General features: G+C 38.6%; 1 protein-coding gene across 18 annotated transcripts in view; it reads left to right on the forward strand.

Annotated features, from left to right (window-relative positions):
• The window catches only part of BNC2 (basonuclin 2), a 436,381-nt gene that overhangs the window by 41,821 nt on the left and 369,747 nt on the right, over nucleotides 1–24,813 (forward strand). The window contains exon 1 of one of the 18 annotated variants that reach the window (XM_053205073.1): nucleotides 18,349–24,813. This exon is cut by the window's right edge and continues 2,390 nt beyond it. The exons of the other annotated variants lie outside the window; for them this stretch is intronic. The gene's annotated coding sequence lies outside the window, so the exon portion shown is untranslated. Of the gene's footprint in view, nucleotides 1–18,348 lie in introns of those variants that run through there. 18 annotated transcript variants of the gene reach the window in all.

The raw sequence follows: 24,813 nt of genomic DNA on the forward strand, positions 1-24,813 counted from the left end.
TTGTACCTTGGCAATGATTATTTTAGGTTGTCTAACTTGTCAAGAAGTACAGTTTCTGTTACAAGGAAATAACGACGTTTTCGTTTAAAGGAGTATGAAACATTTTCCACAACCGTGAATCTGTTATTGGCTTCATTCAGCCCACTGCCAGTGGAATCCAATTTCTAGAAGGCAGAAGCAGTGCCATTCACTCTTGTTGTTCTTGTACCTATTTCTTCAAATTTTGAGTTCTTCAGCCTCTAAGCATCCTTAGGGTCTTCCTCTGCCAGGTTAAATGTGTGAATTACAGAGTAGAGAGTGAGTTGAAGATTTGTTCCATTTTCTGCTTTCAAATAATAATTTCTCATAGTTTTCTTTTTCCCTTTGGTGATCTACTTTGAAAGTCTGAGTCACTAAATGAGTTTTATTGAAGGAGGAAAATTTACTTAGATACTTAGAATGAAAGGAGATTCATAAGTTGGCAGTTGTCTTGAATGAAAGCAAGTGCCAGGTGAACGCTTCCATTCCTCACCACAGGTGATGTAATTTATTGATCTTCATGAATGTTAAGCATAAGCAATTTTAAAGATTTTAAATAAGCAGTTTTATATCTTAATGGTGTGTTTCATAGAAATAAATACCCTCTGGTACAGTTTTGTTGTTTAGAAAACTAAAACTACTAGAAATTTTACTGAAATATAATTACGCGTTTTTTTTTTCAGGAAAAATCTGGAATATGTTGCTTGAAAGACTTTTGACATCAATTCCAAATTTCTGCACAAACCTTTTTAAAGCCTTTTCACACATGTAAGCATTTATGATAAGACTTCAGTGAAAATTTTTTTAACATATTCTGGAAAACTTAAATCCATTCTATAAACTGTTAGAGTAGGAATAGGCATTAAAATGTGGTAAATTCACACACAAGTTGGTGCATAGTGGTTTGTGTACTATAGTGGATACCGTGTTTCCTATTTTCTTCAGGGAGGCATTTTTTGTTTCCCTAGGGAAATAAACTTGCCATTTATTTTTCTTAAGTATTTTTAAACTTGGTTAGTTATTTTTTTAAGTAATTGCTGCGACTCTTCATATTGTAGAACCGTAGAAAAATTTTTAGTTAAATCTTATACATTAAAAACTAGTTTGATTCAGCAGATATTCAACAAATGCCTACTGTGTGCTAGATGTTTATAGAACTGCTGTTTTGTTTGTGAACATAAGAATGGTGCATGGAGCTAAATCCTTCCCCTTGAAAACACCCCTGAGAATACGACCTAAGGTGAAAATGTGTTTTGGCCTATATCATGTTTTCTAGCCCTTGCTGTGTATTTCATTAGGAAAATATTTTTAAAAAATATTTTGGGTTAGGGAACCAACCCACTTGTCCAACTTGTGAAAGTCTGTGGAACAACACCAGCATCAAAAACGACAACATTTTCAGATCAGGAATGTAATCACTCAGTCACCTAATAAAAAGAGTGCTTCAGAGTATTGCATGTAGGGCAAAAAGGCTCAGCCATTCATTTGGTAGACGGAGGGTAAGGGGCCTGGAGGCAGTTCCCCCCCACCCCCCCACCGAAGACAGAATGCTTTAAAAACACGTTGCCATTAATATGTAAGACAGAAAGCATTTTGAACCCGCTCCCTCTCTTTTTCCCCTTCCTCTCAGCATTCATGTTTTAGTTTGCTCCCAAATGCTCACAAGTCCGTGCCAGACGGAAATTCGCAGGGGCCGCTGCAGTCCCACAGAGGCCACTCAGGGGAGGGACGCGGGCGGAACAGTTGCGCTCAGTCCTCCCGGGCGCCCAGGGCTCCAGGTCCTGCGGGGCCTTGCGCAGGCTGCGGGCTTGCCCCCTTCTCCTCTGCCCACCCCATCCGCCACCCCTCTGCTCACATATGCGGCCCCTCCCCCGCTCCGAGCCTCTGGAGTCGCTTCGAGGCCATCTAGTCATACGCTGTCCATCAGATGTGTTTACTTTTTTCCTGACAGCCGACACATCTGGAGCACATATTCAGGTTATTCCAGTGCCACTAGACACATTCCACAAGATCATTTCAGCGGTTGTTATGGCGATCTTCCTCCCTCCAGTGATTTTCAAGTTGCATGACAGAAATAGCTGGAGCTAACCAGGGGGACAAAAGTCAACGGGATCAGGAAGGGCTTCTTTCACAGAATGAACTAATTAGTGACCCTGCTTTCTTCACAGGGCAATGAGCATATGGTTTAATAAAGTGAGTCTATGACACTTTTTTTTTTCTCTGTAGGCAAAGCTGTCACTGGCTGAAAACTTTCCTGTTTTTACTGGTGGGATCGTAGTCTGCTGTCTTTCAACAGAGTTTACTTCACAAGTAGAAAATGTTTGCCTCTGAGAGTTAAACTTCAGAACTTTTTCTTGGCTTCATACTACCTAACTATAGTAGGTCCTTCAAGTTAAAGAGACAGTATTCATTTTATATGTGTTTCCTTGCAAGGATTTATGCTTACTCAAGACAAAGCATTTTTCAGTTAGGTTTTTGTAAGTATTATGAATTGGTTCCTGGAAGTTCAGAGAAATACAATTTGTTGTGGTTTTCCTATCAAATATAATAAACACTTCTCATTGGATTAATTACAAACTTATTCCTACCTGTGATTTCCTTGGACACAATTATGGTGTATTTTAGTATTAAAAGGTTTGATTAAGCAATTTCCATTTTTATCACATTTTAAGTAACATGCAGAGGTCTGGTTATGATTCAGTTTTTTTCCCCCTGAAGCTTAACTTTTTATATTTTGTGTAGGTTTTTTTTTTGACAACTTTATAGCGTCAACATATCATTATAGACATGGGAAATTAGACCTGAGATCATTTTGTATTATGAAGTGGAAATACTACTAGCAGTTTAAGATAGATATTTAAGGTAATACTGTAAAGCACTGCCATCTTTGATTATTGTATGAACAATACAACATGCCTTACTAAGTACTTTTGGATGAATGGATATATAATATGGATTTAGATTAAGTATGTGTTGCCATTAATCATAACTCTGAAATTTATGAATCACAGGGGCCATTTTCTTTCCTTTTTTTTTTTTTTGGTTTGTTATTCCTATATTGAGTCTTAAAGTAAAGCCACTTTTAACACTTTTCCTGACATGTACCACAAAATACTTTTTTACACACGTGTGTCTGTTATAATCTTTCAACCTTCTTTCCCTGTTCTCTCATCAGAACACACAGATTCCCCTTACTTGCATGCATCCCACATTTAAGTTTAGTCCTGAGGCACTAGAGTCACTAGAGTCACTATGAACAGTAGAGTTTGTATTTTTTTCCCATTTGATTGAATTACTCATGTGTTGACTGAGTTCTCTGGATTCTGGGAATGTGACAGTGGGTGACAAGTAGGAAAATCAGAGCTGGACTCTTTCAAGCACGTTGTCCTAATTCCTTCCCCATTGGTACAGTGCCCTGTCCTACCCCCACCTCAATCCCAGCCAAATTCCTGTTCATGGGTCCTGCTGAGGCTAGTCCCCAGGCTGCTTTGGAGTACCTGCTCTCAGCAGTGCCAGCAGGACACTGAGAGGTCACATAATCAGATGTGAATTTAATTCATGGAGACCTGCTTGTCGCTTCTCCTTGTGTTCTTGCTAGTTACACATTATTAACTGTGGTGCCTTTCAGGGCCTCAATTACTTGGGCAAGTATGTATCATGCAGGGACTGAGCTCAAGATAGAATACTGAGGGTGGTTATAAAATTATGCTTCCCTTTTCAGATGTAATTTTGCAGTAATTAAACCTAATGCAATTTAAGCGTTGTAGTCAGTGTTGTGGTAGCCATCGCCAAGTCTAATTGGTAATATCACTTAAATCATAGCACTTCTCACTGGTTATCTGGGAACTAGAATACACTAGAATAAACTCACATAGATTAACCCTTGGTTTTTCTGCACCAGGTAAAGCGGATAGCTAGTTCCTTTGTCAGAATTTGTCATCTGTATCATATGGCATTTTGATACCATTTGAGAACATTTATTTTCCTAATTTAGATATTCGTTCATTGATCTTTTCATCTATCTTTAGGCTGTTGTTATCATAATTTGTTGTGCGGAGTTTTAGAGACTTTATCCAGCACAAAGCTATTACCTACTTGGGTGACTTGGTTTCCCTGTGTGCATGATCAAAATCCATGATGAAAACATACTTGCCCATCATTAAAGACTACTTGTTTCCTAGATTTCTGTTAAGTTTTTTTCAAGAGAAAAAAGTAAAGGGATATAAACAAAATATATCACAGAAGATCCTCAAGTTTCAATTTTTTTTTGCATTTATTTTATGATGCCCAAGAATATGGTGACCAGCTTAATTCAGTCAAGTGGCTAAGGTGCCAGAAGATTCTGCCTGCGTGTGATAGTGAAATAGTGAACTCAGTATGGCAGTGATAATCTCAACTTACAGGGTTTTCTCAGTTGTGAAATGTTTGTGTTAAGGATGACTTTTTTGTTGTTTCTGTTATAGTCTGACAGCTGAAGATGCTTTTAAAACCTTCCAGTCACTTAGAGCGGAGCTATATGGCATGGGCTTGGTGGTTCTAAAAGGCAGGTCCTATTCATCACAGAAACAGCAAATCTCTGGGTTATGGGGGAAGATTGAGGGGTTGGGGAGTGAGGCAGGGAGAAGGGGGAGCTGCCGCTCTGTCCAGTTTACATTTGTCACCAGTGACTAGCTTTTAAAAAATGTATTAGCTGTGCATGGTGGTAAGTAAGATCCAGCTGCAGGGGATTACGGCTTTGAGTGGGTCGGGGAGCTTGGAATGCATTCAGTTCCATCAGGGGATTTGTGTCCCTCGTCATCAGCCTTAACATTGCTAAAGCAGTAAAGATTAAGAACAGGCCAGTGTCACCTGCCCTGAACTTTGAAAAACCCTGGAGCCATTAAACAAAAAAGGGGTGGTGGTTTAGAAAGTGTCCCTCCCCTCGGTCCCAAAGTGTTTTTCAAATGATACATATAAAATATAGGGAAACACATAAACTCAGATGAAAGGCTGCCAGTGATGGTGTTATTTCTACAACTTAGTGAATTTGTCATAATCATAATTTATGATGAAAAACACCTTCCACAAATAACTTTCTGTTAATGAAAATTTTTGTGGGAGGGTTTCCAGATCAAGATGAACAGTCAGTAGTTAGGAGGGAATAATTCTGAGAGATTGAGTCTCACTTTATAGAAGAAAAAGCTTTTGCTTGGTGTGGTTTTGGTGACCCTCCCCCCTCTACCCCAGCAAGAAAGTTAAGAGAACACCACAAAGGTTTACTTTTTTCAGGGATTTTGAAATTCAGCATACATGCCAGCGAGCAGTTTAGAGGCAGGAAGTCTTTTCTAGTAGTGCAGTCATGAACTGGTAAACTAGAAGCATCTGTAAAAATTTAGAGGGAATATCAGCTTTCTCAAAGCCCCAGCCCAAGTGTAATGAGGTGCAAATGATAGCACTGCATAACCCTTCCCCACCCCAATTGTGGAATGAGATACTGAGTCAAAAATAAAGAGGAAGACAAGGATTTTAGAACTCTACTTCACTGAAACAAATTTCACTTTTCAGATGAAAAGCCTTTTGATGACTAAGGAGAGCCTTCACTTTAGGGTCGATAAGTAGTAAACAAATGATTTTCTGCTCAGCATCTCTAGATACTGTTTCTGAAAAGTGGTTGCTTTGTGGTGTGGGTGCATGAAATGACATACCTACTGATTTGGCTGAATAAATTAATAAGAGTTTTTAGTTTAAAGTAAACTTCAGCTGATTTGTATCTTTGGCAGGAACCTCTTTCTTTACAGAAAGAAAAAAAAGGGAGAATAAGAAAAAAAGACGTGATTTGTTTGAAGGAACACATCTGGGTGTGATGATCTGCTGTATCTTAACACCAGATGGCAGGTTTAGGCTGACAACGAAACCCGCTTTAGCCTGGTCAAATGGTATCTTAACATGTCATTTTTTTCTCCTGTCCATGCACAGGAAGTAGAACAATTATTTGCACTCGGGGCTAGCAGCCCTCCATGTGTCTGTGCCTTTGGGCTCTTCCACTGCCGCTCTGCTATTACAGACAAGGCTGGCTTCCCTTGGCAACCCCTGAAACAGATTCCCTCCATGGCTCATACCTTTTCAAAGGTATGTTTTGTTGAGGTAGAGGTGTGGTGCCTTAAGGTGGCTGGTGCTTGTCATGACAGGCATGGCATTAGCTGGGCCGAGCAATGACTCGAAGTGACAACATTGGTTTGCACTGCCTGCGGGGCTCTCAGTCATCACTCCTGCTGGAGCCTGGAGACTCTGAAAGCACCTCTGAGCACCTTTGCTTATCATGGAGATAACAGTTTAAGTACAAGGGGACCAGGAGGTGACTGAGGACAGGCAAGCCCTTTTCTCCCCTTTATCTTCTTGTAGTAGTTTTTACTTGAAAGAGTGTCACACATATGACCTTAAAAAAGAATGCCAGTAAACTATGTCCAGAGCAACAGAAGGGTCTTTGAATTTCTGTAAGTTTTGAATCTTAAATTTTGCTATTAGACTTACAGTTTTTGTGCATTGTAAAATGACCACTCAAATACTCTTTTCAATTATCCACTTCAAGGGAAAGGGGACAATAAATAATAAATATTCCCTCACTTATTCTTTGACACATTACCTCCTCAAGGATAGCAATCATGTATGTTATTGATTCCCAAAGGACTTTGTCAGAAGTTTCTTAACACTCTCAACCATTGTGTATCTTTGTCAGTTTCCCAGGAATTATTCTTAGATGCTCACTACTAATTAATGCACATATGTGTAATCTATGCAAAGAGCTACAAAATGCATTCATTAATCCATTCTACAAACTAAGATTAATTAGAATCGTCTGTAGGCATCTTATCATAAGGTCACAATTCTAATATAATTTGATAGGAGCTGTTAGGGATTTGAATGAAATTTCCAAAGCACCTCCACAGAGAGGGGAAAAGACCTGTAGGGGAAGTCAGTGAGCGTTTGTTTTGGGCAGAGTTTGAGGTTACTTGCTGAGCTTTCTCTCCTTTTCAAAGTTCATCTGTCTGGTTAGAGATCTCTCAGGTTATAGTCTACCTGTTTAAAAAACAATTTCTACATACCAAATGTTATTGTATTTACTGAAGTCAAGGCAGTGAGAATTTTTCCCAAATTTCAAATTTGTTTTCCTTAAGATAAAAATTTCACTTGTAAATCTGATAAGCCATCATTCATCTATTTGGTATACAATGTTTGACATACAAGTTTTTCTACTTGATATTTTAGAAAAAGAATTTGTTGGTTAGGGAAGTCACTGACCAGAATTTTTAGTAAGAGAACTAAGAGTTTACTTCTTAGCAAACTGTTTGATATGAAGTACAGCATAGCAGAAACAATTCAGTGGATTCTCTTCAGGGAACTTAGCTCAATTTCCCAATACAAAGACAATCCATTTGATAATTTGGAGGAGAGGGCTAATGGTTTCAGTTGTTGTGTGGAGGAAGACTGTAAATAAATCTATGAGACAAAACCATTTTTTCAAAAAAATTTTTTAATGTTTATTTAATTTTGAGAGAGAGAGAGAGAGAGAGAGAGAGAGAGAACGAGTGGGGGAGGGGCAGGGAGAGGGGGAGACAGAATCCGAAGCAGGCACCAGGCTCTGAGCTGCCAGCACAGAGCCTGATGCGGGGCTGGAACTCACGAAACTGCGAGATCATGTCCTGAGCTGAAGTGGAACGCTTACTGACTGAGCCACCCAGGTGCTCCAAGACAAAACCATTTCTAAGTTCTTGAAACTACTTGACCAATTACAGTAATTTGAAAAGGAGCACATCCTAATTAATGTTAAGTTAAATTCTTAGCTCTTTTTAAATTCAGAACTTCTATAATTTTTCTTGGCTTAAAATACATATAGTAAAATTTACTGGCTAAGAATGATGGAATGTTGGACTTGTTTTTAATGTTTCATATAGCTGAATATATTAATTTCTGAAATAGATTAGTCAGTTTCAGCTGTATATTTCCACTTACCCCACACTGTGTTAATCCTTTCCTACTTACCTGTCACACATAGTATTTTTAAAAACATTTTTGATGGTGCATTTATTTTATCACATGTGACATGTTTGGGTAAATGACAGCGATTTTAGTGGTTTTTTAAAAATGTTCTTTGATTCGAGAAATCAGCCTTCAAATAAGCTTCAGGCAGTTCCCCAGTAAGTTCTTAATGGATTGCCATCCCTCTCCATATTTCTCTTTAAAAATTTTTTTACTTAAAAGCTATGTAGTAGGAAACTTCCTACTTCTCCATATATTGCTATAACTAGCCCTACTCTAAATACCATTGAGAGTTTAAAACCTGAACTTTTGCGTCTAGGCTCCCTGGGTTTTGGATAACTGGTCCATGACCATGGGCAAGTTTCTTAACTTATGTGTCTTAGTTTCTCCTTTAAAAAAAAAGTGAATTGAACCTATTTTATGATTTTTGTGAGAAAAAATGAGATAATATTAGAATTGCAAAACCTAGTCTGGAGCCTGATGTAGAGGTAGACGTTGCACTGGATAATTACTATTATTATCATATATATATGTTTTTTTTTAAACGTTTATTTTTGAGACAGAGAGCATGAATGGGGGAGGGTCAGAGAGAGAGGAAGACACAGAATCTGAAGCAGGCTCCAGGCTCTGAGCTGTCAGCACAGAGCCCGATGCGGGGCTCAAACTCACAGACCGCGAGATCATGACCTGAGCCGAAGTCGGACGCTTAACCAACTGAGCCACCCAGGCGCCCCTGTATGTTTATTTTTAATTTTTTTAACATTTATCTCTTCTGAGAGACAGAGCACAAGTGGGGGAGGGGCAGAGGGACATGGGGAGACAGAATCCGAAGCAGGCTCCAGGCTCTGTGCTGTCAGGACAGAGACCAACGCGGGACTCCAGCTCACAAACTGTGAGATCATGACCTGAACTGAAGGGCACCCAGGTGCCCCTATTATTATCATTTAAATAGAAAGTTGGGCTGAACTTGAAGTGGACTAGGACTGTTAGAGGAAACCTACTTTGTGAAAGTTGTTATTTGCGAATTTCATTGGTGATGCCTCATTTAGTTTGTACCTATGAAGTGTAACTTCCTAGTGCATTTTCCCAAGTTTACTTTTGTTACCGCATACACTCTCCTGAGAAGTGGAAAGAAAGTGGGAGAAAATTATGATTTAGGTTGAAAATATATGTCTCAGAACTTAATACATTTTCATTCTCTTTTTTAAGTTTATGTGGGGGGAACTAAAAAATAACACTTCAGCTTACCGCCACTGCATTTGTATTTGTGTGTACACATACCTGAGGAATCTCCCAGTGTAGTCTAAATATCTCAGGGGCCTACTTTTTGGAGTAAAAGATTCATAACTCAAAGTTGTTTTTAGGCCTGTTATAATGAAGACTGACATTTAGAGGAGTTGTGTTTGTTGCTTATTTGGTCTAACACCCACCTCATTTATTAAGTGCAGTTGTTTGACAAGTTGAGGAAATTTTCTTTAAATGTAGGGTATGTATATGTATATACATTTTTTATTTTTTCTTTATTTCCCTTCCATGAAGGATGTAAATGGTTAATGAGTGAAAGAGTAATATAATTAATAGCTTTTAATAATGTATACTGATTAATTTTCAATCGTGAGACCATGTATGTATCAGACATGTATACAAACATATGAATACACTATAGGTGATGTTAGTTTTTTATTTTCTTTTGTGTATCTCTGGAGTTTCAAAGCATGCTTTATTTAATGTAGGGGTAGCACTTCACATTTTGTACTGTTATTTACATAAAATTTTTCCCATTTTAGAGATAATGGAAACGGAAGAAAGGTTAAAAGACTGGGCTCAGGTTTATACTGTAACCTGTCCTAGAGTTGGCATTAAACCTCTGGCCTTGAAATTTGAAGGTTCTTCTTAGTCATAATCCTGTTTCCCAAACTCCTTGCAACTTTTACTGAGTCTGATCCACCATAACCCCTTGCTGTTTATAGGCTCTCCTCTTGTGGAGGTGGCTGAAAGATACTGTCAGGACATGCACCATATTCACACACAGTCTACAAAAGAGAGGTAATTCTTGTTCAAGAAGCCAGTAGCTTTTGGATCATTGCATTGCATCAGAAATTAGAAGAATTTTTTTTCTCTCTGCTGCATAAAGTGTTGTTATTAAGGCAAACAAATATGTGTAGTTACTGCCTCCTCCCCTTTCTCTATCAAGAATAGAATCTATAGAGTAAAAGTAAACTTGAAATTTCTTAGGCCTACGGCCCCTGTTGTTGTTTATGACTCGTGTCATCATACTTCCTACTTGCATTCTTCTTGGTGCTTATTGCTCTAGTCTGGGATTTGCCAACTGCTGTTTGAGTCTTGGATTCATCCACCGAAGTACCATCCCACTGCAGGCTTTAGTGTTTTTATCTCTTTTCCTTTATGTACTTGGCTCATTTTAGTTTAATGTGAGTAGTTGCTTTGTCAACTTCACAAAAGATTTAGTTGTATGTATAATTTGTGTTTGTGAGAAAAATTTTTCTAGGACCACAATATTAGTGACCTCATTGAGCCTAATATGCAGACCTCATGAATATGGAACAGAAATGACCTACTCTGCAAGTTCAGCCTCTCACTTGGGAGGTGCCATTCTCGGGTGGCTTTTAATGAGAGTAGAAGCATAGTTAACAAACGGGTGCGGGGCGCCTGGGTGGCTCAGTTGGTTAATAGTATGTCCATCTCTGGATTTTGGCTCAGGTCATGATCTTGTGGTTCGTGAGATCCACCCCATATTGGGCTTTGAGCTGACAGCACAGAGCCTGCTTGGGATTCTCTCTCTCTCTCTGTCCATTTCCCAACTTGTGTGTATGCGCATTCTCTCTCTCAAGTAAGTAAACATTAAAAAAAATTAAAAAATAAAAAGCAGGGGTGTGGAGCCAAATAAATCTATCATTTAAATGTTGGTTCCAGAGCATTTGGCTGTCTGAGTCAGTAGAGTGTGCGACTGATTCTTCATGTCAGGATTGTGAGTTTGAGCCCCATGTTGTGTGTAGAGAGTACTTAAAAATCAATATATAAATATTAAAATATGTTAATATAATATAAAATATTGTATATATTGTTATATATATTACATATTTGGTTCTACCACTTCCTAGCAATATCATCTTGGGCAATGCTTTCAACCTCTCTGGGACTTATTATTGCCATTGAGGGTAATAATACAGATCTCAAGAAGTTGTGGTAATTAAATGAGATATTTGCAGAGTCCCTGGTATGAATACCTACTGGTATGCAACATAAAGATACCTTTAATAGTGTGCTCTCTTTGAGTTTCTGTGGATATTGGCTTGGACTAACCTGTATCTCATTGATGATTCTGTTTATACTTGGTGACATTTCTACTCAGTTTTCTAATAAAGCATCATGGCAGAGTTTATGTGACACATATTTCCAATTAGTATTTTTGTTTTTTAGATAGAAATAGATTTAACATACCATATGTACTGACTATGAAATCTAACAGATATCTCTAATGATTTGCTTTTTTTCTTGGGGATTTGTTGTACGGATGGCTTACAAATTTTTTAAACACACACACAGAGGGTTGAGTTAGTCTCACTTTTTAGTTCGTGACATTTTTTTTTAATTTTTTTTTTAACTTTTATTTATTTTTGAGACAGAGCATGAACGGGGGAGGGTCAGAGAGAAGGAGACACAGAATCTGAAACAGGCTCCAGGCTCTGAGCTGTCAGCACAGAGCCCTACGTGGGGCTCGAACTCCAGACCATGAGATCATGACCTGAGCTGAAGCCGGCCGCTCAACCGACTGAGCCACCCAGGCGCCCCGTGACACATTTTTCTTATTGATCCATACAGTGACCCTGTTTTCATTCATTTCCTTTTGTTGGCATATTTAAATTTAGTTTTCTGCTAGCAACAAGTGATTAAGAAACTTTTTCTCTCGGGACACCTGTGTGGCTCAGTCAGTTAAGTGACTATTTCTGCGCAGCTCACTATCTCACGGTTCTTGAGTTCCGGCCTCACGTCAGGCTCCGGGCTGACAGCACGGAGCCTGCTTGGGATTCTCTCTCTCTCTCTCTCTCTCTCTCTCTCTCTCTCTCTCTCTCTCTCTCTCTGCCCCTCTGCCCCTCTGCCCCTCCCCTGCTATATCTCTCTCTCTCTAAATACGTAAACACTTAAAAGAAAAAACAAAAACAAAACACTTTCTCTTGCCAAAGCTCTGAGGTCAAGTGAAGTCAGAATATATCATCATAAAATGATGTTAGAAATGGAAGGAATCTCTAAAATCCTCTAGTCAGGTACTTCTAACCTTTAAAAAAAATGCCTTATCTCTTGTAATGAGTTTAAAAAGTTGGAACTCCCCTCTCTTAAAAATTGAAGATATAAAAAATATATAAATTGCAGATCTAGGGAGAAAACTGAGACCTAGAGAAGTAAAGTCACAATAGTAATCACCATAATAATGGTCATTACTTTTTGACAATTTATTGTGAACCATGATATCCTCATCTGTGATTTAATTACCTTCAGAGGTATCCAAGCTTATGCTGCTCATTGTAGGCTCCTGTTTTGGTGTTCTCTTTAAATTTCTATATTGGCCCTCCTTTGCCATCCTTCCTTTATGATCTTAAAAATTTTGTAGGTTGCAGGGGGGGCACCTGGGTGGCTCAGTTGGTTAAGCATCCAACTTTGGCTCAGGTCACTATCTCACAGTTTAGGGTTTTGAGCCCCGTGTCGGGCTCTGTGCTGACAGCCTGGAGCCTGCTTTGGATTCTGTGTCTCTCAGTCTCTGCCCCTCCCCCCCTCTCAAAAATAAACATTAAAAATTTTTTTTAAAAATTAAAATTTTTTTTGTTTTATATTTGCAGACTCTTTATTTCTGCTCTTAATTGCACATTGTATTATTTATGGCCTTTCTTCAGTCTCTTCCCCAATCTTGCCTTTGCTATGACAGCCACTTGCCTCTAAAGAGGCATTAATGCTTTAGGTAGCCAGAGACTCTAGGACCTCTTATTTCTTGTACACCGGTCTGTTTGGTGTGTATACAAATGGTTATCTGAGTAGATTGTTACCTGAGATCCTTTCCAACTACCTGTGTCAAAGATAGATTTTCTACTTGGAATCAGGTCTGTGTGGTTTTTATATCTTAGATGGAAAAGTGGGCCACAATGCAGGAAGATTTCCCTAAATGGAAAGATAGCTCCCTCCCCACTCTCCACTTCCCTTGTCAGTTGCTAGAGAGATCACCAGTGACACAGAGCACTTCCAAACTTTGGGGAGTCCTGGATGGTTGGCAGATGAGATCATTTGATTCCAGTGAGACTTCCCAGCTGCCCCGAATTCGGTCTTCCCAGAGCACCATACTTTTATTACTAGATTGAATTGTAGGATAAGATAAGTGCTTTGAGCATCTTTAGACCACGTGTAAGAGTATATACTTAGGCCTGAGAATTTGGAGTGGGGCCTCTTAAGAAAAACACACAGGTAATTGTGTGTGTGTATCTGTATCTGTTTAGCTTTGATATTCATTGTTTTATGTGTCATTAATCCCAATTTTTTTAGCTTATACTCAGAGCTCATTCACTTGACTGTTCAACAGCATAGGGATTAGGCATGGATACCCGGACAGTCAAAACTCCACACGTAACTTCTGACTCTCCAAAAACTTAACTAGTAATAGCCTATTGTTGACCGAAAGCCTACCAACAGTGTAAAGTTGGTTAACACATATTTTGTCTATTATATATGTTATATGTTGTACTTTTACAATAAAATAAGGTAGAGAAAAGAAAATGTTACTAAGAAAATTATAAGGTGGAGAAAATACATTTATCGTACTGTAAAAAAAATACATGTATAAGTGGACCCACATGGTTCAAACCCTTGTTGAAGGGTTAACTGTACTTATTTTTGGCATTCATTTTACTTGTTTTCCCCCCTTGACTTTTCTACCTACTCCCATCACTGTTCTTTGACCACCTTCTTTATGGAAAATAGAAAACCATGGAGGTTTGTCTAGAATGATACCAATTATGAATCGAGGAAAGGCTGCTCAAGTTGACATGTAATGGAGTAGGGCTGGCATTTGTGCTCGTGTTCTCTGTGGAAGGCTGTGTGATACCTGAACTCCGCTGCATTAAGGTACATTTCCTTAATCCTGTGGTGGTGGTGTGAAGAACACCCATATTTCCTACACAAATCAGGAAAGCGGGTAATCAGAATCAACACTGGGTAAAAGGAGGTCTTAACGGAAGTGCCTAAGTATTGTTCAAACACATGGGATAAATGTGTTCTGCTTTACTTGGCCAGAACAATGTCTCAAGCTGGTGATTAGGCTCTCCTCCAGCTTTAACCTCAGGCAAAATTTATGCAGCTCTACTACTGTTTGTCAGGTAATTAAAGGGAAAAAAAAGGAAATTATTTGTTTAAAGAAGAAGTGTTTTTTAATTAAACATGAAAAAATAATAAATAAATGCAAAGGGAAGTAGGCAGTAGGGAAATTGTTTTTAACTTTTCCTTTACAACATTAAGACCTTTAAGCAAAAGGCCAATATTTTAGGCTCAGCTGCTTGTTAAGCCCTTACAGAATATTATTCAGCTGTGCTGGAGGTCTGACTCTGAGATTCTTCTGGCTTTGGGTTGAAGAACTTGGAGGTTTCAAGTTATTCTAAGTTGAAAAATAATGCCTTTTGCCATTTTCTGCTAACTGACTCCCTTCTTGATAGGAAAGGAGTTGTTGAATTTAAAATAAGAGCTAGATACAAGGCCAGTAGATAGTAGTATAAATCTTGATGTGAGAAGTACAGATATAGCAGAAAGTTTAGTTCGAAAAAAAAAAGGCTAATAAAAATGTATTATGATTAACTAGCATATGGGTAGAAACTATAATCTTTTGCTTCACTTTAGACCCCAGACCTTCAGGATTTTGCATCCAGAAAGCCTCCTCATACCTCCTGTCTTAAAATTGGCTATGACCATTGCAACTGCTTGCCTAGACTATTTTAGCAGCATCCGTGCCAACCTTTCCTATCTAATCTCTTCTGTTGCTGTTCATCCTTCCTAGTGTTGGTAGAGTGATTTTACCTAAGGGTGAGGTTTGTTCCTTTATTCAGTCTCCTCAAACTTTGCACAGAATTTGAGTTTTTCCATGCCATGGCCCTTGGACAATTTCAGCACCACAGCTGATAGGTGTTTTCCCTACTTGCTCTCTAAACTTCAACCATTCTGGAAGTACTTTAGCCATTCCTTCAGCACCCTATAGAACTCCTTTCACCTCCTTGCCTTTGTTCTTGGAGCATTTTATATAGGTTTCTAATTAAGCCCTTTTAAATGTTACCTCTTTCATGAAGGCCTTGCCTGTTCTCTTAAAGGGATAAATTTTTTCCCTCCAAGTGTCTATAGCACTTTGTACCTCTTTTTTAGCCCATTATACCTTGTAATGGTTTTGTATTCTCTTGCTAGACTACGTGTTCTGTTAGAGTAGGACCTGTGGACTGGTCTCCTTTACTGTCTTCTCCCATGTGTTCCTTTGTGAAGTCATGCTATCTTTAAATACCTGTTAATGGTGCAGCAGTGTATAAAATTTGGGTATTAATACTTATCCTCTAAAGTTGTTCTGAGGAGCACTTGGAAGAATTTATTTAGATATGCAGCTCTGTGCCTGTTATAGACCCAATAGGCAGGCTCTTTCTAGATAGCATAGAAGTTGTAGCCAGATGGCCAAGGTTTGAATTACCCAACTCTGTTATCTACCAGCATGTGATTTTGGGTCTCTGTTCTTTGTTTCAGTTCCTTGTCTATAAAATGAGAATAATGGTAGTATTTACCTTGTAGGATTGTTGTGAGGATTAAATGAATCTGTACATTTAAAGCACTTAGAACAGCACCTGGCAGATTGTAAGCTTGCACCATCCAATTTGGTAGCCATTAGCTACATGTGGCTCTTGAGTGTTTGAAATGTGGCTGGTCCAAGTTAAGAGGTATTGTAAGTGTAAAATTCACATTAAATTTAATAGACTAGGTATAAAAAATACAGTGCAAAGTATCTCATTTTTAAAAATCTATTTCATGTTGAAATGGTAATATTTTTTTAAAGATTTTATTTTTTTAAGTAATCTCTATACCCAGTGTGGGGCTCGAACTCATAACTCCAAGATCAAGAATTGTGTGCCCCTCCAACTGAGCCAGCCAAGTGCCCCTGAAATGATAATATTTTTGATATATTAGGTTAAATATGTTAAAATCTCAACTTAAACAAAAACTTTTAATGTGACTCCTAGAAAATTTGAAATTACATATGTTACATTATATGTATATTGTACAATACTATTGTAAGCACTAAGTGTTGGCCTTTATTATTTTTTTAAAAATCTATGGTGATCATGGTGGTGCTGTTCCCCTCCCCCCTTTTTTCCTTTTTCCCTTTAGCTACTTCAGGGATTCTGGCTAAGGAAAGAAAGTTGGATGAGATAAAGCTTAGGTCAGATGAGATAGCATAGGGGTGAATAGCTTCTGACCTCAAGTTAAGAAAGACTGGACCTAGTCTCACTTTAGTGCCATGTGCTGAGTTGCTAACTTAATCTTCCTGCTTTCTTGGAGATAGAGAATTTTCCTTCCATTGTGTCTCATGCTTTCCTTATTATAAGGAGGAAGCTAAATTTGGTTATTATAGCTGGATATTTATTTATATATAATGAAAATGGAAGCTTGTTGAAAAATATGGATTAGAAGGATTAAGGACTTTTTTTCCTTTTGAGTTCAGAAAAAATGTTTGTTTTCCATTAAGGAAGTAAATTTAAAAGATAACACTTAAAAAAGAGTGTAAACACTTTTATAAAAATAATTTGGTTAATGCTGAGTAGCCTTCAGCTCCAGTGAATTCTGTTTCTGCAGTAACCAGATACCATGACTATGCCTGCTGACCGTGGTTGAAAAACTCTGACTGTTTTATGCATCAGTTCCTTAAAACGATTTTATAAAATGCGCACCACATGATCTGAAAGTCAGTTTGCACATATCCTGTGCTTCGGTGTGTCATACCGTCTATGGCATTGACTGTGCTGGTGACTGCAGCTGTCACGGTCTCAGAACTAGACTATCATTTAAGAGTTTGATTTGGGCAGGCTCTTTTAGGAGGCTGGTCAAGCAAGTGTGTAGGTGTTGCTGATTATGTGTTCAGTAATTTCTTGGGGTCTGTCTTCCCCATAATTGCTTTTCATGGTAGCTTGTTCTTTACACTGAATATTTATACTAGGAGCAGTGGGGATGTGGCAAACTAAATAGAGATAATCATTTGAAGTGTTGGTTTCCTTTGAGATCTTAAGGTACAGTGAATAGCATTCTCTCTCTGAGTGCTGCAGAACTAATAGGGAACAAAAAGGCACTTGCCAATCCCAGTGGACAGATGTTGTTTATTTGTCTTGGTAAATCTTTGAGTGGGTTGAATCATTGTGATGCAGGGGGCTCCCCCCCCTTAGATATTTTGTGGGTGTGGCAGTTGGCACATATTAAGTTTTCCTGCTTCTGTTCCAAATAATCTTTGAGCTGTTTTTCTTGTTTGAACAAGGTCTGGCTGATACCTGCTATTTCAAATATCGACATTTGAAGTGATGGTCACCTGTTTACCCATTAGGTGAAATGTTACAAAAGAACACATCCCAGGGTAGTTTAACTGTGATCTCTGTGTTTGGAGTTGCAGGCTATTTCTGAATACATAAATCCAAACTTGGACAGTTTAGGTGTGATTATTTATATTAGCAAATATTGGCTTATGAAAGTCGTAATGAATTTCTTTTAAATAGTAAGCTTCTCTAGAGCCTTTGAATACTTGAGTTGCAAAATATTGATCATAACTTTGAGGAAAATATCTGGTGTGTAAAGCTAGATATGTCTATCTGACTATCTATCTGCCAGTAAAGACATATTGGGTGCCTAGGTATAAATGTGTGTGTGTGTAAACATGTGTGTGCTCACATGCTGGCCCACCAAGTGCTTAAATATGTACCTCCCTGCATTCTTTGCCTTACAGACAAGGCAAACATTTCTCCTTGCTCTTGCCTGGAGTTATGTCCACCCTTATCTCACTGCAAATGTCAGGGCAACACACAAAATAGTAAATGAGGAGATGAAACAAGTGGGACCAGAAAACATTGTCCACAGCCCAGTGGTCCGTGTCCCCATTCTTCTGCTTCTAGCATATATTGCATAATCAGGAGAGACGAAACAAGCCAAATCCTTTTAGTACACCATGTCTGGGGAGGTTATGGAGTCCCAGAGGTTTGTTTCTTGTTGTCACAAGGAGATCCTGGAAGTCACCTGAGAATGTCATGAAAACTGCATTCCCATTACTGTTATTTCTGCTAGACACTTACTGGTTAGGGAATACATTTGATTTCATATATATATGTATATATATATATATCTCCAAGTAAAAGCACCTATATTCTTTGCATTGAGGTCACATATAAGACCACCACTCCTTATACAGTTCAGCCTAAGCTTTTGCATAAAAATGGACTTTATTTATTTGTTTTTATGAGGAGTCATTTTAAAGCAACCAGAAGCTTTATATTTACACTTATCACTTCTTCCTTTTTTTACAGAAAAATACAGAATATATTTTTAAGAATCTGAAAATAAGGTTTTCCTGCTTCCGTGATGGTGATTATATAGGAATAAAGAGCTTTAGGAATTTTCTTTCTTTTGAAATTATATTATTTTCCTTGTTGATAAAAAGGGATACTATTAAATGTTTAGCTTGGTAGACTAACAAATGTTAGTCTTTGCCCTGTAAATTAACATTATATAAGTAAAAACTATTTGCTGAGAAAGTTATGTTTTGTTGGTTCTGAGCTTTTTTAGAAACTATAGCTAAATATGTATTTTGAGTGTTCCAACCAAAATATGTTAGTTTAAAAAAATAAATTTTGTTTCAATCTGTGCAGCTGTAGTTTACTTTCCAAGCATGAGAAATATCTATTTTATTAAGTCCTGTGAGGAATATGTGTCACATACATTTAAGAAAAATCTATTTAAGATGAAAAATTCCAAAAATGACTTCCCCCTGATGTGAAGTAAAACAAAAGCCCCAACCGCATCTCTGTCTGTGGTAATGACATTGAGGTGACAAACTGCAGGCAGGTGAGGTTCATAGGGATGATCTCACACCTGCACTTGCGAGCTTGGGGAACAGCTGGGTCTGGAGCTGGCGTCTGGCCTTGCTTTCTGTTTGATGCAAGACCAGGTCTCAGGCTGGGGGCCTGCACATTTGCATGGAACAATCCTGGTGTTTTAAAATAGGCAAGTGGGACTGTGGGCAGGTAGCATTCCCTGGTTTTGTGAATCTTTTCCCAGGAATAGAGAGGTGAAGAAGCCTCAGCTCAGTCCCATCAACCTCTAAGCCTAAGCTCCTCATATCACTTAAGAGTTTTGTTTGCTAGGCAAGTGTCACTTGTGAAGCCCAGAGACTAAAGATCTGTGTCTGCTTTAAGTAGGTCCTAGTTCTGTGACGAGCCAGGTAGCAGGTGAGGCACGTGAAGTGTTCCTTCCCCACCAGCCCCTACTTGATTCTCCTGAAACTGCTCATTGCTGCTCTAGGGTAGGTGAGGGTGGTGAACATTGTGGGCTGGCAGAGCCTTTCCTGTATAGCACTCGATGGTGACTCTGATGGCATTCTTTGGTTTTATTCTTTTGCACACTTCTCAAAAGAAAAAAAAAATATGTCCGTTCATCCATCCATCCATCTAATCTATCTATCCTTGTGAAGGGAAAGTCAGGGTTGATGTCTCTGAGAGTTCTGCCTCATCACCTAACCCAACTCAAGGAAGGTTCATAGAAACTAGTAGGCTCACCATTATTTTATCTCTTTGCCCAGTCAGTCCTCTGTCACCAAGGCCACATGGTTCCTTCCTCACTTGATCACACAGAACTGTTCTTTTCCCTCCGTTAGTGTTGCTGTGGTTAATGCCTTCTGGAAGGGCTTCTACACACACAGTTTCCCAGGGACATGAAGCAGAAATGCTTTGCTCTCTTTCTTAAGATTAGTTCTACTGCCTCAGTTTTATTGCATGTGTACTGATTTCTTTAAAGCAAGAGAACAAGGACAGTCAGTCAAGGTTCAGCCATCAGATGGATTTGGTTTGGCCTATACACTGTTTTAAGAAAGTTTGAGCTTTCTTTAAAAACTTGGGGATATTTCATTCAATAGTTCAGAATTCTGGCTTCTCTTGAAAAAAATTGGAGTATCTAGCTATACATTTTCTGCATTCCCATGTGACTGGTAGATACTGGAGCTGAATTGTGACTTCTCTCTTCAAAAAGGCTTAAAAGCCTTTTAATACACATTTATATACATACACAAAATAGTATTTATCCTTACTATGTGCCATGCATTTTGTTCTGTTTCATTAAAGCACAATTGTTAAATGCCACTAATATTATTTCCTCATTCACTAATAACAGACCTGTAGCTTAGAAGCATTACTTTTTTTTTTTAATGTTTATTTTTTTAGATGAGAGACAGAACACTAGCAGGGGAGGAGCAGAGAGAGAGGGAGACACAGAATCTGAAGTAGGCTCCAGGCTCCGAGCTGTCAGTACAGAGCCCAATGCAGGGCTCCAACTTGCGAACCACGAGATCATGACCTGAGCTGCTTAACCAGCTGAGCTGCCCAGGTGCCCCTTGGAAGCATTAATATGGATTTGACTGCAGGTTCTGCTTGCCAGGGCCCTTCTGAACATGCATTGGTGCTTAACTGCAGGCTTGCTGCAGCATCAACTGGTTCCCAAGCTCAGTCAATTGTCATTCACATTAGGGAATCAAATAGCCCTGTAGGATGTCCACTTTACAGCCCCTCCTTATCCCGTGGGTACCCAGGTAAGTGCTGGTTGTTCAGGACTCTGCTTGTTGGAAGATTAGAAGGCAAACCAGTACTGAATGCCTTTCTTCTGTCTCAGCACTGCTTTCTTGTCTTGCCCCTACAGAGATAAATGAATAGGGGGAAATATGCTGTCTTGTGGAAGACTGCTTCAAGCCTGTCCTACAGATTGCATAACAGTGGGTCCTAGTAGATAGGTATGGGGATAATTCATATTACAATGGAATTCTTTTTATAAAGCAGGGGAAGTTTTTAACCATAACTTACCGTAGTAGCTTTACATTTGCATTACAGATTAAGTGATTTTAACTGAGAAGGGTTAGCAGTCAGAGGGCAGGAAAAGACTAAAGGGATTTGTTGGTCATTTTCTTTACTTTTATCATTACTCAGCAGAACCCTAGCCATCTAAACATCAATGAAAAATGATAAAATATCTTTTTATGCAATTCAAATTATTCACTTACATTCAACTGTTCAAATTGTATTCCTTTATGATGCTGATAGAGTAGAATTGGAGTCAGAAGGTATGCCTTATTGTTGTAGCCACACAGTTTTCTTGCCATGTGAACATAGGCAAGCTTTTATTTCCCTAGGACTTGGTTTTCCCATCAATAAAGTGGGTATGATGGAAACATCCCCCAATACCCATCCCATTGATATCTGAGCACCTTGTGAGATACATACATATGTTTAAATGTAAACCACTATGTCTCTTTCTATTATGGACTGCTCTTTTATTAGGAGATACACAATTATATATCATAACTGCCTAAAGTGCTTCATATATTTTTACACAATCGCTAACATGACTCTTTCTTCAGGCACCCTTTGGGAAAGGGTCTGCCTTGAATAGAGATGATAAATGAAGCCAAGATCTGTACATACTGCATTATAACAGTGACTCTTGATCTTGGAGGCTTCTGAATTGACATTCACTGAGCTGTTAGGAATTCAGCAGGTACTCTAGTTTCATCTGTTGAGAGCTAATTCTGAAATACAAGTGTTGTACATTTATTTGTTCAGGCCCATGATAGAGGCAAAATCTGAACAGAGAATGTTCTTGCTCCTCATCCAAGGCTCTTTCTCTAAGAAGGAAGTCGTTGGACTGACGTAATCAAAGACATTTATATATATATATTTTTTAACAAAAAAGTTGAACTTCTTCCCAGTGGTTTTCAAATCTATTCTAATCTAGCCCTAATCTGTTGAATGATAGCACTTTGGAGACCACACAAAAGGTCAACAAAGAAGGATCCAGCGGGGACTTATTTTTGGTTCTTATCTCATTGTCGACAACCCTTCATCAAGCTTGTAGTCCCTATCGCATGCAACTCAGAGACATTGTGCTTGTCTGACAAAGAACACTTAAACCTAGTCCATTTAAACCTCAACCAAAATAACTAATCAGCTTTAGAATTTGACATGAACAAATTGTGGTTTCTAAGAAGTCACATGGGAACAAATATTGCATCTGATTCCTAAGAATGGACTTTTGTCACATGGCAAAGGTGATTCTCTCCCAATCGTGTGGTAGGTGGGAGGGAGAGGAGGCAGAGCTCTCTTCTTTTGGGGGACAACAAAGTGCAGTAGAGTCTGTGTTTTTGGACTTGGAAAACAGGAGATTTGCTTTCTTGCATTGTCCTAATCACCAGCTGGCTCACCTTGGTGAAGTTGCTTTGAATGTCTCTGGGCCTCATAATTAGTCAACCTTACAGAATTTATTATGTAACCCAGAGTTTAGAACTTTATTGTAGCTACTCTATTATTTCTGTTTTACAGATGAGAAAATTGAGATTAGAGAGAAAAAAATAACTTGCCCAAGATCACACAGCTTAGGAAATTGGTAGAATCAGGGTAGAACTCAGGTTAACATGACTCCAGACTTTAGCAGCTATTAGCCTCTGTGCCTTTTAGTTAGAAGGACCCTTTCTGCTAATACCACAGGTGTTTGGACTCCGCTGTTTGTCAAATAGCACATTATAATTTAAAAAATCAAAGAAGTCATTAAGTGATAAACCTTACAAAAGAGAATTTGTAATATTTTACTCTATTAGTCTATATTTCTTGTCATTCATTTATCTAATACTGTGTTTCAAAATTTTAAAGGTTGAATACTGAAATATATCTGACCCTTGTAACTGTCAGAAACATACTCTGAAACTTTTGTTGGCTTATAAATAGGAAATTACACTTATTAAATGATTATATTGTTAACACTCTTTGGAATTCTATGTCCATGTGGATTCCCCATACATACAAAATTAAGTTGGGCTTTCTCTTGTTAATCTGTCTCATGTCAATTTGAATCTTAGTCCAGATAGAGATATGTTGAAGGGGATGGGAAATTCTTCCTCCTTGATATGTACCTACTTTTTGCCAGGCTCTGTGCTGTGTATTATTATTATTTTTTTACATTTTTTTTTTAATTTTTGAGAGACATTGTGAGTGGGGGAGGGGCAGAGAGAGAGGGAGACACAGAATCTGAAGCAGGCTCCAGGCTCTGAGCTGTCAGCACAGGGCCCGACACGGGGCTCGAACTCACAAACTGTGAGACCATGACCTGAGCTGAAGTCAGATGCTTAACCAGCTGAGCTACCCAGGTGTTCCTGTGCTATATATTATTATTCTATTTTATGGACAAGGAGACTGAAGCTCAAAACAGTTAAGTATTTTCTTTGATTACCATATGGGTGGCTGTTCTGGGATTTACCTATGTTCTTTCCCCTACTCTACAGAGTACACTAATACAATCCTATTATGAATTTATTAGAAAATTTCCAAGTTTACTTCTCATTCCACGGGGGAGCAGCAGAGAAGCCTTCCTAGACAGCATATAATTATTGGGTATCAGAAATCACTCTGAGATTTTTGTTAGATAACAGTAACTTCGGGGGCGCTTGTCTGGTTGTCAGTAGAGCATGTGACTCTTGATCTCTGAGTCATGAGTTTCAAGCCCCACATTGGGCAGAGAGCCTACTTAAAAAACAACAACAACAACAAAAACAATTGGTAATTTCATGTTCATCAGTGAATTAGTTATTAGTCTTTATTTTCAGAAGTTTCAGTTAAAGAACCTAGGAATGTAAGAATTAAAGTTTCTTCTCTCCTTCCTCCTTTGCTCCCCTCCCACAAATAATATTTAGAACCTTTTATGTCCCTCTCCTCAAGGACATTCCTTCTTGATCCCCTCTCTCTGTACTCCTTACCATTTCCTTTATTTCACTGCATCCTCCTCTTCTGTAAAACTTCCATCTTTGTTAATTACATGCAGAAGACTTGGTGCATATTACAAACCAGGATATATTTTGTAGACTGAGTTAGTAAGGTAGCATATTTCATGTATGGAGCAAATAGATCCCAATTCCCTTTTAGTGATGCTAGGAAGATTTAGGAAAAGATTTGGGAGAAAAATTGATAGTTTCTGTTTTAGAAACCCTGTTTTCATGGAAAAGGATGCTGTCTCATGTTCTTTTATTAAAAAATAAACTTGTATAGGGGCGCCTGGGTGGCTCAGTTGGTTGGGCGTCTGGTTTCAGCTCAGGTCATGAACTTGCAGTTCGTGGGTTGAAGCCCCACATCAGGCTCTGTGCTGACAGCTCAGAGCCTGAAGCCTGCTTCAGATTCTGTCTCCCTCTCTCTCTGCCACTCCCCCACTCAGGCTCTGTCTCTCAATAAATAAATAAACATAAATAAAACCCCTTGTATAGATAAGATTTGATGCTTTTACCACTATTTTTAAAAATATTTATTTATTTTGAGTGAGAGAGATTGTGCATGCGCATAAGTGAGTGCAAGCCAGGGAGGGGCAGAGAGAGGGAGAGAGAGAATCCTAAGTTGGCCTTACGCTGTCAGTGCCTGGCCTGAGTGGGGCTCGATCTCACAAATGGTGAGATCATGCCCTGAGCTGAAATCAAGA

The sequence above is a fragment of the Acinonyx jubatus genome, chromosome D4, assembly GCF_027475565.1.
Source record: "Acinonyx jubatus isolate Ajub_Pintada_27869175 chromosome D4, VMU_Ajub_asm_v1.0, whole genome shotgun sequence".
Taxonomy (NCBI): Eukaryota; Metazoa; Chordata; class Mammalia; order Carnivora; family Felidae; genus Acinonyx; species Acinonyx jubatus.